The 20,673-nt window shown below is 41.2% G+C and overlaps 1 protein-coding gene and 1 pseudogene across 5 annotated transcripts in view; one reads left to right on the forward strand and one right to left on the reverse strand.

The window, feature by feature from the left end:
• The window catches only part of LOC105497780 (engulfment and cell motility 1), a 574,187-nt gene that overhangs the window by 489,647 nt on the left and 63,867 nt on the right, over positions 1-20,673 (reverse strand). The window lies entirely within an intron of this gene.
• Positions 8,956-9,454, forward strand: LOC112429482 (small ribosomal subunit protein eS10-like; annotated as a pseudogene).

Consider the following 20,673-nt stretch of genomic DNA (forward strand, 5'->3'; position numbering starts at 1 on the left):
CTCTTTCTCTCTCCCACTCACTCCTTCACTCACCGCATCACTACCTTGCAATGCTACACACTGGCCTATGTGTTTATTGTCCTGATTCCACTCTGGAGAGTCAACTCTATGAGGGCAGGGATATTTTCTCCATCATTTTACCTGTGGTCACATAGTATGCTATCAATGAATACCTGGCGAGTGAATAAGTGAATGAAGGAAGAAAAGGATCAGATTGGAAGGATACCACTGATTTCTTAGACACTTTAAGAAAATTCTTCGGGAGTACAGTGAAAAATAACAGGCTACAGGTGCAACTCGCTACGTGTGTGACATGGAAGACTACAGAAGACTAAGGAAGAAAGAATAGCTTAGTTAAGCATAGTGCAAATTGAATATCACCAATGTGTAGCAGGAAAAACTGGTGGGCCTAAGACCAGCCACAGTTATGGAATCAGAATGCTCTAAGTCCCTATGAGAAACAAACAAACAAACAAAAGACACTGGAAACAATAACCCAAATGAGGTAATTTGTATGAAATTATTTTATAGCATATAAAGCAATCAGAAAATAAGTATATAGCAAGCATATATTACCTCCTCCTATCTTTCCCTCCTCACTAATTTCCACTGCAGACATCAAAAACAATCATGGGCCGGGCGCGGTGGCTCAAGCCTATAATCCCAGCACTTTGGGAGGCCGAGTCGGGCGGATCAGGAGGTCAGGAGATCGAGACCATCCTGGCTAACACAGTGAAACCCCGTCTCTACTAAAAAACACAAAAAACTAGCCGGGCAAGGTGGCGGGCGCCTGTAGTCCCAACTACTTGGGAGGCTGAGGCAGGAGAATAGCATAAACCCAGGAGGCGGAGCTTGCAGTGAGCTGAGATCTGGCCACTGCACTCCAGCCGGGCAACAGAGCGAGACTCCGTCTCAAAAAAAAAAAAAAAAAAAAAAATCATGGATAGTAAATGTAACTCCTTTCTGCTACCGTCAAACAGGACCAATACACTAGTCAATCATAATTTTTTAAAGCATCTTAGGAAAGTAGGCAAATTAGGAATGGCAGAAAGCTTCCTTCCTAAAGTATGTCTACAGAAACTCTATAGCAATCATCATGCTCAACTGTGAGCCATCAAGCTTTTCCTTTAAAATCAAAAACAAGGCGAGGAAGTCAAATATCACTACCTCTACTCGATATTGTACTGGAGATCTCATTCTAAACATTTTAAGAATGGGAGTGGCAAATTTTTCATTATTCAGATAATATTATTGTCTATCAGAAACTATTAGGATGAATAAGGCTTTATCAAGGTTTCTGAGTATAAATCAATATATTAAAGTGACTAGCAATTCTATACACCAGGAACAAAGCATCAGAAAGAACTATTTCTTAAATATACATTTCATGATAATAAAACAAGAAGATAGTGTTGGAGTGCAGAAAATGATGCTTCACAATACAGAGCGTTGGCATGCTAAGTGCTTTGAAAAGTGAAAAGCCTCAGAAATAAGCCTCAGAACCAAGGTTTCTCTCTGACCTGCTTCCACCTCCCTGTCTCTGATCTTCTTTCCCAAAGCACCGGGAGGGACTCTCTTTGGAATTTCTTAAGACCCCACTCCTTAGGAATCTCATCAAATAGCCCAAAAAGATCAACCACCCAGGAAAAGAAGAGAAGAGACTGTAAGTCATCACCACATCCGGACAGGCTTTTCATCTATTCTCCTAAGGGCAGCTCTCATAGATTACCTGGGAGGCTTTATCTGCATAAGATGACCTTTGCTCACAGTGAAGTTCCATCCCTCACCTTCCTGACACCTCCCTCAGAGCTCAGGGGAACTTATTACTTACTTGCCCATTCTCTATCTCCTCTCTCCCATAAATGGAAGGGTATATAAGCATCTGGACTATACTGGGCTATTGGTAAATCATTCTCATGTGATTTCCTGCATTGTGCACATTAAATACATTGTATGCCTTTCTCTCCTTTTCATTGGCCTTTTGTCAGTATATTTTCAGCAAACCTTCAGGAGATGAAGGGGAGAAGCTTTCCCTCTTGGCCGCTGCAGCAACACTTAGGAATATATGAAACAAAATTTTACAAGATATTTCTGTATAAAGCAATAAAAGTTATTGAAAAATATTAAAGAACACCAAAATAAATGGATAAACATACAAAGTTTAAGACTAAGAGAGCCCAATATTATAAAACTGTCAACAAGGTTATGTAACATTTATAGTCTCGAGAAGGACTTTCACCCATATGGAAGCTTGATATGTGCCAAAAGTGACAGCGCAGACCAGTGACTGGGGGAGACAGGAGGGATGAAAATCCCTTATCTGAAACACTTGGGACCAGAAGTGTTTCAGATTCCAGATTCTTTCAGGTGTTGTAGTATTTGCATTATACCTGCTGGCTGAACATCCCTAATCCAAAAATCTGAAATTTAAAATGCTTCCATGAATATTTCCTTTGAGTGTCATGTCAGCACTCAAAAAGCTTTGCATCTTGAAGCATTTCAGATTTTGGATTTTCAGATTAGGGATACTCAACCTGTATTTAATAAGTGGCATTGGGACAATGTAGGGGGCAAAATGAAATCAGCCTCTACTTTACAATGTACATTAAACAAAACAATTCCAGAGATTAACTATTTGAATGAAAAAGAAAAACAGACATCTCAGAAAATCTTAGGATACAAGAATAACCTAATAACTAACGGGTAAGAAGGATTTCTTAAGCAAGCTATATATAGCCCAAAACATAAAAAAAAGAGACTGACCAATTCATCTACAATATAATTAAGAATTTCTGCTTATTAAAATGTTTGATAAGAAAAAATATATCCAAAAAATTTTAATAAGAAAAAATAGAAACCACACATTGAAAGAAGATATCTTCAATATTGGGGCTCAGAAAATGCCCTGAAATATGGTGCCTTGACATGCTAAACTAATGAAGCAGCCTCAAGATCTCCATCTGACCTCCCCCTACTCCCTCTGATCCTCCTTACTATTCAAAGCACCAGGACTGGCTCTCTCAATAAGTTCCCTTATCTGATTGAGAAAACTTCTAAAAGAAATGCAATTGCCTCAAAACCCCTTCCCTAGGAATCTCATTAAATAACCAGGAAACGTTAACCACCAGAGAAGAGACTAGAAGTCTCTGTGCTCAGGACACCATGCCCAGTCAGCCTCCGCCTCTGCTCTCCTGAGGGCAATTCCAAGGGAAGACCTGGAAGACTGTTATCTGCATAATAAGACCTTTGTTCACAATGCAGCTCTGCCCTTACCTTCCTGTAACTTGTCTGCAGCTACTATTTGTCCTTAGGTCCCATTCAGAGTCCAGAGAGAATCATTTACAAACCACTGGTGTAGTTTTTTGGGCCCATTCATTTACAGCTCTCCACCTCCTTCTCCCCAGTGAAAAGGATATTTAAGCATCAACCATCTGGTCCTTTCTTGAGTTGTCATATGTTTTGTATGGCTCCAGTGTTTAAGTACATTGAGTTTGTTATGTTTTTCTCATGTTGATCTATATTTTGTTATAAAGGTGTGGGCTGTGACTCTTGTGATGGGGAGAAAAGGGATCACCCCCTTCCTGCCTCTACAGTAACATCTATAATGAACAAAGATTTAGTACACAAAATATATAAAGAACTCCAATGAATCAATATGAAAAGGACAAGCAACCCAAAAGACATATTCAGGCATTTCATGAAAAAACAAGAAGGTCAATAAACCTATAAAAAGATGGTCAACCTCATTAGTAATCAGAGGAATGCAGAGACCCCCATGCTGACACCATTTTACACCCAAAAGGCTAGAAAATGTATATAATCTGACAGCCCCCAGGTTTTGGCAAGTATGTGGAGCAACAGGAACTTTCATGTACTCCTGGTGAGAATTAAAGGTGGCACAACTACTTCGGAAACAAGTTAGCATTGCCCAGTAAAATTTTAGGTGTGTGTAGCCTTCAACACAGCATCTCCTCTCCTCTCCTGGGTATACATCCTGGAAAAACTCTTGCTCATCTACACTAAGACAGATGGACAAAAATATTCACAATATCCTCCTAATAGCAAGAAAATGGAAACAACTCAAATAAATGTCTATCTCTCCTGAGAAAAATTAACTGTCCCATATTCATAAAATGGAATATACTCTGAAGAATAAAAATGAACTACATCTACATGGGTGAACTACATTCTCATAGTTGAATCTCAGAAACATAACGTTAATATTGAACAAGCCACTGAAAAACTCAGAATCATTCCACTTTTATAAAGTTGCAAAAAAAATTATTAATATTTATGTAACCCCAAAATAAAACAAAGAAATTACTAATAAAATATTCAGGACAATCTTTACTTGAGTTAGGGAAGAGAATGGGATCCAGGATTGAAAAGTACTGCTAGCATTATATTTCTTAGGCTGCATGATGGGTACATGGATATTCATCTTATAATTCTTCACTAAACAATACATAGATGCTCTAATGCATCATTTGCTTATATCGTATACTTAATAAAGGTTTAACATTTCATTATAATCTATTATGAAACATTTAGTTTTAGCTTTCACTTATTTGGAAAACTTACTTATGTGAAACACCAAACTTAAGCACGGTAACAAAATGGGGGGGGTTCCTTCAGTAATAAATATGAAAGTACAGATAGATATTTCAATTGGCTATGTCTTTGGAAACTCCAAGCAATGCAGAGGAATCTCCAATCTGCTAACGAACGCTTCTTTTCTTTCCTAGAGAAGTCAGGTGCACATTTTCTATTAAGGTAGAGTTTAGTAACTTCCAGATTGAATAGCACAGAATAACAGCAGTCTCTCCTGGTTCTCCTAATTAGTGAACTGTTTCTTATTCGTTGCCTGAATTCCCTCTTCTTACTCATCCCCTGCATTTAGTAGTCACTCTCTTGATGAGTTGCGAAGAGCAGCCGATTGCCCTTGCTTGCAGTGTGATTATTTAGCAGCTCCTGGGAGATGATGGCGTTGGAGGAGGTTGGTTCAGAGAGAAATCAGGAAGCAACTGAGATGCAGACTAAGAAATACCTTCTCTCAGTGCCCTGTTACTAAAACTAATAACTAATAACTGTCAAAGATAAAATCCTGAAATGACTTAAATTGCTACAAATACTGCTGGTAATTACCCTTTAGTCATTCTCTTGACCTTTTGCAGTGAGTATGTGATGAACATCGCCTCTGCTCAGTTTCAGTTAAAAAAAAAAAGATAGCACAGTTCCAAAACTCTAATTTGTTATAAAGAATCTAGTCTTGCCCCCACATTTTAAAAATAAGGAAACTAACCCAAAAAAGTTAAGTGACTGCAGCATTTAAAATATGAAGAATGAAGACCATAACCTCTGAGGTCAGAGGGCCTGGGAGGGAACCCTGGATCTATCACTAACCAGCCGGGGGGTGATTCTGGGTAAGTCGGTTAAGCTTGACAGGCCTCAGTTTCCCCATTTGTAAAATGGGAATGATAATGCTATAACTCACAGGGTTGTTGTAATGATTAAATGATTGCAGTGAGTCCCTGGTACATAATACATGTTCAATAAATGATCATTATTATTTTCTAAGTTCACAAAGTCAAGCAGGTCAAAATAAAATTTTCCACGAATTTATATTGTTATCCCTCCTAACTTACACATCTCATTTTTAAGTTATAGCAATTTAACAATGAGTGATGTTTATAACTTTGAATTACATTAATAAAATTTTCTCTCTTCCCCAGGGCTAACAGAAACATATGCAAGTGTATTTCAAACTAATAAAAATGCAATAATTTCATAAACAACTGTCACCCTACTTTCTGCCAGTCCCTTCAGTCTAGTTTACGTATTTAAAGGAAATTTTCCACTATATTTCTAGATTAATCCCTCACACATTAGGGGATCTGGCAATTGGTGCTTCTCAGCACACTTTTTCATCATTATCTATTTTTCCAACCTGGCAAGGAGCAGAAGGGAACAATTATCATGAGATAACATCTCTTCCAGTCAAACAGGCTCTTAATGATGGTAAATGAAGCCAGAACCAGCCCTGAATCCTAAGGCTACTAAAGGGAAGAGCCAGACTTCCACAGCTAGTACAGAAGTGGCACCCATGCTGTGTCACCTACAGGGAAACATCACACAGGCAGGTAAATGGTTCTGTCTGAAATCCTGTCCATTGTCTGCCTTGAGAGTCAGCATTTCATAATGCAGCAGGAGATGGAATCAGGTGTAACACTGCAGACGGCGCTAGCGGAGGTCGGTTCTGGGAAAGGCACACTTACCCTAAAGTGAAAAGCAAATCATTTCACCAATCCAACATGCAAAAGTGGTAGTTTAATCAATTTACACTTTTGTAGTAAATCCCTCTCTGTTAAGTATTTTGCTTTATTTTTCCATTAAAAGAATTACAAGGTAGCCGGGCGCGGTGGCTCACGCCTGTAATCCCAGCACTTCGGGAGCTTGAGGGGGGCGGATCACCTGAGGTCGGGAGTCTAAGAGCAGCCTGGCCAACATGTTGAAACCCCGTCTCTACTAAAAATAATTAAAAAAAAATTAGCTAGGCCGGGCGCGGTGGCTCAAGCCTGTAATCCCAGCACTTTGGGAGGCCGAGACGGGCGAATCACGAGGTCAGGAGATCGAGACCATCCTGGCTAACACGGTGAAACCCCGTCTCTACTAAAAAATACAAAAAAAAACTAGCCGGGCGAGGTGGCGGGCGCCTGTAGTCCCAGCTACTCGGGAGGCTGAGGCAGGAGAATGGTGTGAACCCGGGAGGCGGAGCTTGCAGTGAGCTGAGATCCGCCACTGCACTCCAGCCTGGGCGGCAGAGCGAGACTCCGTCTCAAAAAAAAAAAAAAATTAGCTGGGTGTGGTGGCACATGCCTGTAATCCCAGCTACTCTGGAGGCTGAGGCAGGAGAATAGCTTGAACCCAGGAGGTGGGGGTTGCAGTGAGCCGAGATCATCCCACTGCACTCCAGCCTGGATGACAGAGCGAGACTCCATCTCAAAAAAAAAAAAAATCCAAAACTTATTTGTTTATGGCCCTATTTTAATTTTTTAATTTTAGCAGTGCTTTTATTTTAAACAACTCAATACGTTATCATAAATGCTTAATGGCTGTGCAAACAATTTGCACTCACTTTAAGTCAACACAACTACCAATGGAAGCTCAAAATCTAAACAGAACCAATCCTTAATTCTCAGTTCTCTCCTTCCCCTGCTGCCTCAGGGAGGCCTACTCGGAACTCAACAAAGGCTCATGTTGAAGGCACCAGCAAAGCAGGAGCACCCAATCATTGAGAAAATAAAGCATAATTTGTTACTTCATATTTCTAAAGATGTACTGAAGTCATCATTATGGGGGAAAAGGACAGTGTTGGATTTTCTTACTTGTTTTATTGTTGTTTCTCATTTTAACTAGAGGTAGGGTGTGGGCACGATGCATAAAGTTCCCAAAGAGCTAACGTGGCCGTGACCCAGCTTCCGTCTGCTTTTCCCAAGAGCTCTAGTTTATTACACCCTGAGAGCATATTTAAAATATTTAACAACAATACAGGATGCACAATGATCCATCGGAATGAATGCGGGTCCTAACACCAGTATGCCAATGAGTCTTAGCTCAGGGTCACCTAAGTACCCACAGGGAAAGAAGGAGAGGGGAGGCTGAGGCTTTGCTGTTGTTATGCAACCATCATGTCTAACTATATTAGCATCCAGCTCTCATTTCTCCATGTTGTCCGAGAACTAATTATTTTTTTGAAATCTTGCTAAAACCTATATATGCTATATCCAATGCATCGTTACTGCTTGCCAGATAAAAAAGAACATTAGTTGGTTGTTTAAAAAAATCCCTTGGCACCGGGCACGGTAGCTCATGCCTGTAATCCCAGCACTTTGGGAGGCCGAGGCGGGTGGATCACGAGGTCAGGAGATCAAGACCATCCTGGCTAATACGGCGAAATTCCATCTGAACTAAAAATACAAAAAAATAGCCAGGTGTGGTGGCACGCACCTGTAGTCCCAGCTACTCGGGAAGCTGAGGCAGGAGAATCGCTTGAACCCGGGAGGCGGAGAGTGCAGTGAGCCAAGATTGCACCACTGCACTCCAGCCTGGGCGACAGAGCAAGACTCCGTCTCAAAATAAATAAATAAATAAATAAATAAATAAATAAATAAATAAATAAATAAAAATCTTGGCTGGGTGCAGTGGCTCACGCCTGTAATCTCAGTACTTTGGGAGGCCGAGGTGGGTGGATCATGAGGTCAGGAATTCAAGACTGGTGTAGCCAAGGTGGTGAAACCTCATCTCTACTAAAAATACAAAAATTAGCCAGACGTGCTGGTGCATGACTGTAATCCCGGCTACTTGGGAAGCTGAGGTGGAGAACTGCTTGAACCCGGGAGGTGGAGGTTACAGTGAGCTTAGATCATACCACTCCACTCCAGCCTGGGTGACAGAGGAAGACTCTGTCAAAAAAAAAAAAAAAAAAAAAAGAAAAAAAGAAAGAAAGAAAGAAAAAAATCTCTTAACTTTACAAAGTAATTTTTTTGCTCTTTGTTTCCATCTTTCTGATTATTCTAATACTTCTTCTCCCTAGAAGCAATGCAGCGCTCAAGAGAAGGCATAATCATATTGTAGCAGGTTACATTTCCTTGCTAAACACTTGGTAACTGAAAAAAGAAAAAGAAAATATTTCTGTTTTTATAATCTAGTAAACAAATATTAAATGGTTCCTAACCAAAAACCTGATTCTGGCAACATGACTCCTGAGCAGTAAACAAGCTAGGGAACAATAGCTGGTCATCACTCACCTATGCGGGTCTTAGCAGAATTCGGGCCCCTCCCATAGTTAGCCTTGTCTATGCCCAGGAATAGCAAGGGCAGTTAGCTCATGAGGTTCAAAGCAAGATGGAGTCAGGTATGATTCGAGTCCCGGTCCTGGACCCTACAGCCACCAAGATGTTGATGCCTAAGAAGAACCAGATTGCCATTTATGAACTCCTTTTTAAGGAGGGAGTCATGGTGGCCAAGAAGGATGTCCACATGTGTAAGCACCGGGAGCTGGCAGACAAGAATGTGCCCAATCTTCAGGTCATGAAGGCCGTGCAGTCTCTCAAGTCCCGAGGCTGCGTGAAGGAACAGTTTTGCCTGGAGGCATTTCGACTGGTACCTTACCAATGAGGGTATCCAGTATCTCCGTGATTACCTTCATCTGCCCCTGGAGACTGTGCCTGCCACTCTATGCCGCAGCCGTCCAGAGACTGGCAGGCCTCGGCCTAAAGGTCTGGAGACTGAGGAACCTGCAAGACTCACAAGAGGGGAAGCCAACAGAGATACCTGCAGATATAGTGCTGTGCCTCCTGGTGTCAACAAGAAAGCGGAGGCTGGGGCTGGATCAGCAACTGAATTCCAGTTTAGAGGAGGATTTGGTTGTGAACATGGTCGGCCACCTCAGTAAAACTGGAGAGGGTTATTTTGCATTGAATAAACTTACAGCCAAAAAAAACTTTAAAGAAACGAACAAACAAACAAACAAAAAAACACTGATTCTTACAGCCCTTGAAGGAAGCGATGAACCAATTCAGTTAGCAATGTTTAGAATTATACCTTTGATCACAGACCTGATCTAGTGCCCACTGTTTTTAAACATTGTGCTAAACCACCTTTGCAAAAAACTATGACAGTGAAAGAAATCTGACATACCTGACTCCATCTTGCTTCAAACAGCCCTTCCTCATTCCTAGGCATAGACAAGGCTAACTATGGGAGGGGCCTGAATTCTGCTAAGACCTGCATAGGTAAGTGATAACCAGTTATTGTTCCCTAGCTTGCTTACTGCTCAGGAGTCATGTTGCCAGAAGTTAAAAGATTTGTAACTTCTCTAATTGTTTTTATAGATAACATCACGATTGTAAAACCTAAGATTGGTCTTTGACATATGTTTCAGATTTTTTGCATTCTGGTGAACTGACTGCCACCTCAGGGACCTGACTCATCTCCAGGAGCTGATTCAGTTAGTACTGTAACCCCCACCCAGAAACTGACTCAGCACATGAAGACAGTTTTCCACACTCCTATGAGTTCATCTACAACCAATCAGCAGCACTCATTCCCTAGCCTCTTGACCACCGAATTGTCCTTTAAAAACACTTGCCTCCAAGCTCTCAGAGAGGCAGATTTGAGAAATGTCTCCTGTCCTTCTGCTCGGCTGCCTTGTGATAATTAAACTCATTCTCTATGTCAACACTGCCATCTTAGTGTATTGGCTTTATCTGTGTAGCAGGCAAGAAGAACCCACTGGGGTGTAACATTTTCATTTATCAGAGATTAAAAAATTGCAAGAAATCTGTGAACTGGTAACTCACGGCATCCCTTAATTATCCATTACCAATGCTCCTTGACTTTCAATGGAGTTATATCCTGTGAAGTTGAAAAGATCGTAAGTGAAAAATGCATTTAATATACCTAACCTCCAGGACATTCATTATAGCTTAGCCTAGTCTACTTTAAAGGAGCTCAGAACACTTACATTAGCCTACAGTTGGGCAAAATTGTGTGATCTCATGGCTGACTGCAAGTTTTGGAGAGTATTATACCTCATATTGCTAGCTTAGAAAAATATCAAAATTCAAAATTTGAAGTACGGTTTCTACTGAATGCTTATTGCTTTTGCACCACTGAACCCCCAAAAATCTTAAGTTGAAGTCAGGGATCATCTGTAGTTAAAAATATCTATATCCACAGGATGTGGCATATCTTACCTAGTTTCAGGAAAGTGAAGCTGCCAGGCCATGTGTCTCGGGGTAGCCAAAGTGAAAAGTCACTTGAGGCAGATCTTCCGGGTTCAGGGATGAGTCAACACAGTGGCCTCACACAGTTATGTAAATGGAATGCGCCAGTACCACCAACGATGGTAGAATGGGGAATACCACCTTTTTGTGACTAGAGGAGGGTCACCCCTCTCAATGCTCTTTGGTAGACAGAGCAGGTCACTGAGGAGAAGGTAGATATACTTGCATGTGGATGGGAGACACTTCCAGGAGCCCTTTTCTCCCAGCATTCAATTTAGACTCTCTGATGGGCCAGGATTCTTCCGAGAGGAAAGGAAATTTAGGGTCTGAAGGGACGAACAGCCCATCAAAGTAGTATTCTGAATTTAAGCAGAACCTCCGGGAAATCCAGCCACCATTGAACCCCCTCCAAGGGTGTTTGCTACGTGGGAGAAGCCGGCCCCTTGGCACCAGGAAGTACAAAATCAGTTGCCATAAGCATCAAAAAGCACAACAGGGCCTGCTATACTTCCCCAGTGAAGCTCAGCACTACTCTTATTTGTTAAATTGGTGTATAAATGTACCTGTCTGTGCAGCACTTATCAAAGAGTACTTCAGTATATGGAAATCAACCTTGTCTTTTCTCCTTTTAGTCTATTGACAGTTAATGCACAGCCCCCATCCCTCAGACCGTGCAACCCTAAGAGGAAAAGTTTTCTTCCCAAGGCAATTCCCAAAGATGGGAGGAGGAGTCAGAAGTCCAACCCAAGTTCAGAAACAAAATCCAGAAGTCCCTATGGATAGGTTGGTCCAGCTGATGGCATGGCTGCCACTGAAGTTTCTACAGTCCCAGCATGCTGGGATGGAGACTCTGCCCTGGGACAGCAGCTGAGCTTGGGAGTGAACTGAAAAGCTATAGCCTCAGAAGGCCAATGCTGGGGCACTGTGTGGCCTGTACAATAATCTAGAGCAGATAAAGCTCCCCGTTCTCTCTCTTCCTGGTATCCTGAAGCAGATCTGAAACCTGCACCAGGGAAACCACAGAAGTTTGTGGAGAGAGGCAGAACTGAGGAGATGAGTATTAACCGACTTTCCACCTAATGCATGCAAAAGAATGTCCAGAAAACTGATACGAAAATAGAAAGAGGGGTTACCAAATTTGGACTCTGATAAACACAAATCTACAAATCTCCCTCCAGAAAAAGAGGGAGATGAAAGGAACAAATGTCATTTTAAAAATTCCTACCGCCAGGGTATAAATGAAAAAAAAACTAATATTTACAGATGGTCTTCTATGTAAATGCACTTTAATTTGCTATATTCTTGACTCCGTGCCCCATGATCTACTTCTCCTTCAACATTTCCCCTTTCAGAAAATGGTACCTCTGTTCAAACAATCTGAAAATCATTCCTGATCTTTTTTTTTTTATTTTAAACATTCATATTCAAAACCAATAGATCTGACCTTGTGAGTATCTCTTCCAAACCTATCTTCTCCTTTCACCTCTACTGCCACCGTCACTTTTGCTTGGACTCCTGCAGTAGCCTCCTAACTGGTCCTTTGCATTCACTTGCTCTTCCTTCCACTTCCAATTCCATACACTCCAGAGAACTGTAAAATATCTTATTACTTCCCTGCTCGGAAACCTTCAGTGGATCCCCATTGCTCTTAGAAATCTTAACAGGACTTTATCTTGCATCACATTCTTCTTGTTCATTACTTTTCAGCTACTAAGGTCTTCCTTGAAGGGGTCGGGCTCTAGACTGCCTCATTCTCCACCTGGGAAGCTCTTCTTCTGGTAAAATGAAGCTCATCTACCCATCTTGCTTTAAATTTCATCTTTTCAAAGAGGCCTTCCATGCCTCACCATTCCAACTTCCCAATTCGATACTTATTCTTGTCAATAACAGCTTACTGTTATCCTTCATAGAACTGGTCATAATCTATAACTTGTGATCTGAGAGATCAAAACAGATACCCCTTTATCAACTAAGATGGACTCTAAGGTTAAGAAAAGAAAGTTTTTTATGTGTTGAGGTGTCAGGACCCAGTTGGCATAGCAAATTTCCAAATTCCTATGGCTCTAAACTTCGTAACAAATGGAGATATCAGACTCCTCTTAAATCTGATTTACAACCCAGGCCACTGCAACTCTGATTGGACAGAGGATGGCCCTCACAAACATTCTTTTTGGATAAGGTACTGCAGACCTTAGGCCAGTTTCAGCAGCTTATAGAGGATGCATACAAACTGCCTTTGTGTCCTAGAGTTCACCTTTGGATGTAAAGAGCCTTTTCCAACTCATTTTAATTTTAAAACTATGCCCCAAAGTGAACGTGGGATGTATGTTGCATATATGTTTACCCATTGTGCATGTACTTGGATCATCTCATAAATATGTACAGCTTTTCCCCCAAACCTGCTGAATATGCATGACTCTTGTGTAATATGAATCCTGTAAGGCATAAAATCCAAGTTGTCCTTCCCCTCTTCCAAGATAGAGCACCTTCAGTCTATGTACAGACTTCCTCTTCCTGGCTTGCAAGCCCGTATTACTAATAAAGCTCTCCATTCTACTATTTAGCTATCCTGGTGACTTTCTGAATGACAGACAATATGATTATTTGTATGCTTATTCATTTTGTGTCTTCCTATTCCAATACACTATAAACACCATGCAGAAAGAGGACATGTTGGTTTTGTTTATCACTGATACCCATTTCCCAATATAGTACCTGGCTCCATAGGGGATGGACAATTATTTGCTGAATGCTACTGAAAGGAGGTATTTTAATATCCATTTTACCCAGGATAGGATGACCGTATGACCCAGTTTGCTTGACATAGCCCTTGTTTAAATGTGTTGCCCTGGCATAATGACTGATAATGTCTCAATGTTACTTTTCGAAGCTGAGAGTCAGAAAGACTGAATACAATCCATTCTCACCATTAGAAGTAGTTGTGTTCTATAAAGTCACCACAAACACTGAATTTGCCAACATTAAATGATTGCTCCTGAAGGAAAATACGGAGTTAGGTCCCTCTGAGAGTAATGTCACAGCATCGTTGTCAACAAATCAATGTGCAACTTTATTTTATGTGTGTTTCTATTTAAAGACACTTTCTTTGATACATATTATAGATTTATTAACTTCGAACCCATGGACAACAGCACAGTGACTCATGCCTGAATGAAGCTCATCTAACACTCGTATTTCCTCCATAAGGCACATACAGCCTTCTTGTGCTTAGGAACATTAGACAGCACACCAGTACCACACCTAGGGCCATTTTAAACAGCTAAATCACCAACAGAAAGCACAAAAATGTGAAAAATGTGGCATTAAATAGACTACAGAAAGAGTACTTGCTTACAGTATGAGAAATGAAACAAGAAGACAGGCCTAGAAACATGCCCATCAGGTGACTCAAAGTTTTCATTGCTCTGCTCATCCACAAATGACCACAAAAGTGCCATAAGCACTGATTTGGGGGTTACAAATAGATACTAGCAAGTAACTGGATTCTCAAATACAGAATCCGCCAATAGCACAGATAGCTTGTCTAAGATTACCCAGCTGCTGTAGAGTGAGAACAGATCCCAGATAATGTCCAACTTCACGGTCTGTGTCATTCATAAGACAACTATTATTAAAAAAAGAACCAACCTTTCTCAGAGTACCATTTCTCTAATCTGGGTGACCATAATTATTTAAACCCCCTAGATTACTGGTTTACCAAAGTTCCAATACCAAAGGCAGAGTTTGAGAAGCAGAACTTCGAAAAGCAGAACTTCATGAAGTGAACTTAATTCTGTACCAAAGTAGTCAGTAATCTACAACCCTGCATTAATGAAGAGTAAAACCACTGGGAACTGGCTACTATCTCTCAAGTGACAATTCACAAGGCAATCCCAGAGTACTTACAATAACAATGGGTGGTTTCATGATGGAATGTAGACCATAAGATAAGTTACATAAATGTAAACTTATGGAAAAATAAAATTTTTCAGAGTTCAAGCTTGAACCATCCACAAACCAATGTTGAGGGAAATTTATGTCTAGAACATGAGAAATCCAGTGTCCACACCTCTTCCCAGTCCATAGGGATGGAGAGTCTTCAACAGGGTTCCAGGATCGATCACTCTCATCATTCCAAAAATCCCTTCTATGGTGAATTTCTCATTTCTTAGTAAAAGTTCATTTCCTCTTCTAAAACACATTCAATAACAAGGGTTGGGATCCTTCTGCAAGTTTATGAACAGTGGGAATAAAATATTTTAAATTATATATTTTCAAGTTGACTCTTAAGGAGCCAAAAAGAAAAAGAAAAAGAAAATTATATATGAGCTTTCTTTAAGAATTCAGCAATCTATACATTAGAAAAATACTTCCTATTGGTCCATTTCATTCTAACTGGCTCCTCTGGTATGTCAAGACTCTCTGGATAAAAGATAATTTTGAAATATTTAGCTATTTTATATACATTTAAGGCAATCTCAGAAATACTTGCCTTACCTTTAAAAAAGAAAAGTTTCCCTCCTACTACTTGGAAACCACTAGGATAAAGGGTGTTCTGCAGTTTTGGAGAAAATAAAATGTTCTCTCCTAAGCCCAATTTAGAGTTGATCATTCAAAATAATTTCAGACATACATAAAAGTTCCAAGATGAATGTAAAGTATACCCTTCACCCATATTTCCCAAATAATACCATTTTATCATGGTAACTTTATCTCACTTTTTCTTGTATTATTATTTTTTTCTGAATCGTGAAGGAGTTCAGAGTGTGCCATTCAAAAATACACCACTTTGGCATAAGAATTATCTTGAGCTGAAGGTAATTTTTTTTTAAAGCAGAAACAGGACATGCTCTTGGCCCTCTCACTATCTGCCTGAAAGCAGAAGATAAATTCTTGTAAAGGTGTCCCCACCATCCCATACCAGGAAGGGGATAACAACCTTATCACCTGAGATGAGATTGCATCGGGATGGACCTGCACAAACAAACCTTACTAAATTAACCCTTATCTGCCATTAGTATTCCCCATGTATTTACCTTCCCATAGTCTGCCACCCCGGGAAGCCTAAAACCCTTTTCCTTTGTCTTATCACTTCTCTGCAAATTTATTGCTATTTGTTAAGATACTAGATAAGCCCAAGTTCTAACCACTCTGTAGAGATACTCATCACTGAGTTTCTCCCAGATGTATGCATGCTGCATGTACTAATAAACTTCTGTTTGCTATCTCTTGTTAATCTGTCTTTTGTCAGTCTAATTTGCAGGGCCCCAGACCCAGAATCTAGGAGGGTAAAGACAACAGAAGAGTTCTCCTTCCCCTTCAATTGTATTATGAGTAAGTTGCAGATGTGATACCACTTTTCCCCTCCATATTTCAATGTATATTTCTAAAGAACAAGAACATCCTTGTAGATAATCACAGCACAATTATCAAAATCAGGAAATTAACATTGATACACACTATCATGCATATCCCTGTGAAGAGACCACCAAACAGGCTTTGTATGAGCAATAAAGCTTTTTAATCACCTGGGTGCAGGTGGGCTGAGTCCGAAAAGAGAGTCATCAAAGGGAGATAGGGGTGGGGCCGTTTTATAGGATTTGGGAAGTTAAAGGAAAATTACAGTCAAAGGGGGTTGTTCTCTGGAGGGCAGGGGTGGGGGGGTCACAAGGTGCTCAGTGGGGGAGCTTTTGAGCCAGGATGAGCCAGCAAAAGGAATTTCACAAGGTAATGTCATCAGTTAAGGCAGGAACTGGCCATCTGGATGTGTACGTGCAGGTCACAGGGGATACTATGGCTTAGCTTTGGCTCAGAGGCCTGACACACACTATTATATAATCTACAGGCCCTCTTGAAATTTCACTAATTATCCCAGTAATGTTCTTTATTATAAAAGAAAAATGAATTTGCTTCATGGTCTAAAAGCCAATCCAAGATTACTTAGGGCACTGAGTTTTTCTGTCTTTAATCTCCTTTAGTCTGGGATAGTTCTTCACTCTTTGCCTTTCATGACCCTGACATTTTTTAAGAGTACAGAAAAAAATCTACAGAAGTTTATCTAACATCTCTCCTCACAATGAGAGTCAGGTTATGCATTTTTGGCAGACCTATCACAGGAGTGATGTTTTATCAGAGGGCATATGTAGTTGGTTTGTCCCATTAATAGAGACGGTAACTTTGACCACTTGGTTAAAATTGTTCTTCCTGGTGAGGTAATGAAATTTTACTTGTCGTTTATGTTACATGGCATTTGAGACAAAAAAATTTCAAAACATTTCATAAATGAGCACACTTATATAAGTATCTACTGCTTACATATTTTGTTACATTTTTGGAAATTTTATTTGGGGATTCATCTTTAATTTCTGCCTATTTAATTATTCCTTTTATTATTGGGTATAATATTTCTAGCACATTTCCTTTTAATGTTGCAACTGTGTTATGGGAAAAGAATCTAATCATAGATTATTTTAGGCAACATTTAAAAGGATACATGTTTTAGGTAAATTTCAAAACATACAGGTTTTTTGTTGTTATTGTTTTTTGAGATAGAGTCTCACTCTGTTGCTCAGGCTGGAGTGCAGTGGCGTGATCTCGGTTCACTGCAAGCTCCACCTCCTGGGTTCACGCCATTCTCCTGCCTCAGCCTCCCAAGTAGCTGGGACTACAGGAGTCCAACACCACGCCTGGCTAATTTTTTGTATTTTTAGTAGAGATGGGGTTTCACCGTGTTAGCCAGGACAGTCTTGATCTCCTGACCTCGTGATCCGGCCACCTCAGCCTCTCAGAGTGCTGGGATTACAGGCGTTAGCCACTGTGCCCAGCCGAAACATACAGGTTTTGATGGCTTCTATATTTTACTTATGGTATAAAATATGTTGCTTAGACAGTCTACTGAATTCTATTTTAGTCATATCTACATTGATAATACAGATTATTACCTCTCTTAGTAACACAGACTGAAAACAAATGACACAATTAAGATGATAATATGCACATGTAATTACCTGGACCCAAACAAGATTAATGAGGTGTTATACTTATCAATAAAAAGTACAAGCCATTAGAAAAGGCACAACATTTATAAACAAGAGTGAGCAAAATAATTAGATAGAAGAAAAATTAGAAGTTTCCAATTTGTTTATTTGTCAAGAAACCAGTAAGTTCTAGATCTACTTGAGAGGCTGCCTCAGAAATCTGACCTCAAAAAAGTACTTCTTTCACTCTAATCTGTAATAAAACTAGCAATGGTTGCACACACAAAAGACATGAATAAAAATGCACACAAATTCGTTTGAGCCTGTGACCATGTTCAGATAACACTGTAAGTATCACATTTGAAAATATGCAGAATTATCTGACAATATGCAAAAAGTATATATTCCATACTTTGCTCTGAAGTTCTAAGAATAGTAAACACTGCCTAGCAATTACTTTGAAGCCTTGCTATAATATTTTACCTGCCGCATATGCATAAACCTCTCCTAGCTGCTCCCTGGACAGTGCTAAAAAGTCTACCTCTAGCTGATCTCTCCAACTCTACTCTTGCCCACAGTAGTTGATGTTCTAGAATGATCCATTTGAGACCTAAGTCAGGTCATGTGGCTGCCCTACTCAAAACCTTCGGAGGCACCCTATCACATTTAGAAAAACATTCAAAGCCCTAGCTATGGCCCATCTGCCTCTGTGGTCTGGCCTCTGGCCCCTTTTCTGTTCCTCATTCCATCTTCCCTTCCCCTCCAGCCACATTGGCCCTGCTGTTCTCCAGCAGGCCAAGCACAGGGCTATTCAGCTGCCCATAACATTTCCCAAACTGCCCTGTGGCTCACTCCCTTTCTTCACTCCGGTTTCCATTCAAGTGCCCTTAGAGAAGCGTGACTTGGCTTCTAACTAAAATGGTGCTCCCTGTCCTTCCCACTCCACTCCCTTGTTTTATTTTCTTGATGGCACTTCTCAGGGTCTGAAATCACCTCAGACATTTGTTTACTTGTTTATTTTCTGGATCCCTGAATAGAAAAGAAGCTTCATGCAAGCACAAGTGTTTGGTTTTCCACTGTATCCCGTGTCTAGAAGAGGGTCTGGTAGATATTGTCACCTAATAAGCATTTGTTGAGTGAACAGCTGAGCGAGCGCCTAGCTTCCCACATAGCAAAATGCATGCACATGCACAAAATACGAAGGGATGGCCAATCTGCCTTCACAGAAGCAGAACCACCCCTAGAGCTTTTGAGGAACCGCCTGGAGAACTTTGAAAACTACCAGTGCCAGGCCCAGCTTCCGGAGATGCCCAATTCCCCAGGAAGTCCCTAGTGTTATGTGCTCCACAGCTGACTGTGATCCAGGCAGGAGCCAGAAACTTCACCAAGATCTAGACCCCTCCTCAACTGGAGAGCTCCAGGCCAGTCTTTCAGATGCTGTGTGTTAGTGGCCTGCCTTTTACCCAGAATGGCTTCACCTTTAAGGAAGTGCCTGCAACCCACAGTGGTGCAAGCCACAGTGATTTCATGCCTGGCCCTGGGGCTGGTTCCTTGAGGAATCAGCATACTTCCTCAACAAATGTGTTTTCTTTGTGAAGAAACGGTGTGCAGACAGAAAGTCGCCTTGGATTTGGAAGCCTATCGGATGTTGCAATTGTTTTGAGCAGGTAGCTGGGGAGGGAGGGCTGGAGGCAGGAATCAAGGACTAGGTTTGGAAAATGGGCAGAAGGTGACAGAGGTAGATGGTTCCTACCTAGGGAGACCACTGAGAAAAGGGGGCGGGGGCTGGAGAGGGGTAGCCCAGTTCATCTCCCCATAGTACTTACAGCCCTGTACTCACTGCCCTTATACACAGCCTCCCACAGACCCTCACCACAGCCTTCCTAGGGAGTCATTATTATCCCTAAGTGTTAAATCAGGATGCCACAGGAGAGAGCAGCTAAACTACTTGCACCTGGTCCCAGCAGGTAAGTAGAGATGCAGGGTCCACACTCAGATCAGGTTAGTAGAGATGCACGGTCCACACTCAAGTCAGGTAAGTAGAGATCCAGGGTCCACACTCAGGTCAGTCAGGCACGCAGCCCGAGTGTTCTTGGTTTCAACAAAGAGCCTCCCATTCCCTGCCGAATTTTGGTTGGAGCCTCCTCCCCCAGCCCGTCCCTGCACACGGCCTAGTGTCTGCTTCCTTCCTTCAGTGGTTATTAGCCTCGCATGCACATTGTAATTGACTGAGAGTTTTTAATAAAATACTTGATCTTCACTCCCAGAGAGTTGAATTAATTGCCCTGGGGCGAGGCCCAGACAGTTTCTTTTTTTGTTGTTTTGTTTTGTTCCTGTTCCCCAAATGACTTTAATATATAGCAAGAGTAGGAAACCTCTGTTCCAGGTCAATGGGAAGTAAGGGTGGGCCCCAGTGAAAACATCACAAATAGCATAAAGAATAAACCCATAGAAAAGAAAGAACCAGAGAGGCACTTGAGTATGCAGCTTCTAGCACAAGGGATATGGCTCTGGCCCCTCCTGAAAAGAAGTCTGAGGTACTAAACTCGACCCAAGAGTGCCAATGGATTAGTTCCGAGTGCTGCCTTAACAAAGCACCACCAACTGTCTCACAGTCGTGGAGGCCAGAAGTTACAAGGCCAAGATGTCAACAGGGCCCTGCCCCCTCTGAAAGCTCTAGGGAAGCATCTGTTCCAGGCTTCCCTCCTAGCTCCCGGTAGTTCCTTGGCTTATGGCAGCAACACTCCAATCTTCACGCCGTGTTCTTCTTGTATGTGCTTCTATCTCTAAATGTCCCCTTTTTATAAGGACCAGTCATATTGGATTAGGGGCCCACCCTACTCCAGTATGATCTCATCTTAGCTAATTGCATCTAAAACCACCCTATTTCCAAACAAGGAAACATTCTA

Source organism: Macaca nemestrina, chromosome 4 (assembly GCF_043159975.1).
Source record: "Macaca nemestrina isolate mMacNem1 chromosome 4, mMacNem.hap1, whole genome shotgun sequence".
NCBI lineage: Eukaryota > Metazoa > Chordata > Mammalia > Primates > Cercopithecidae > Macaca > Macaca nemestrina.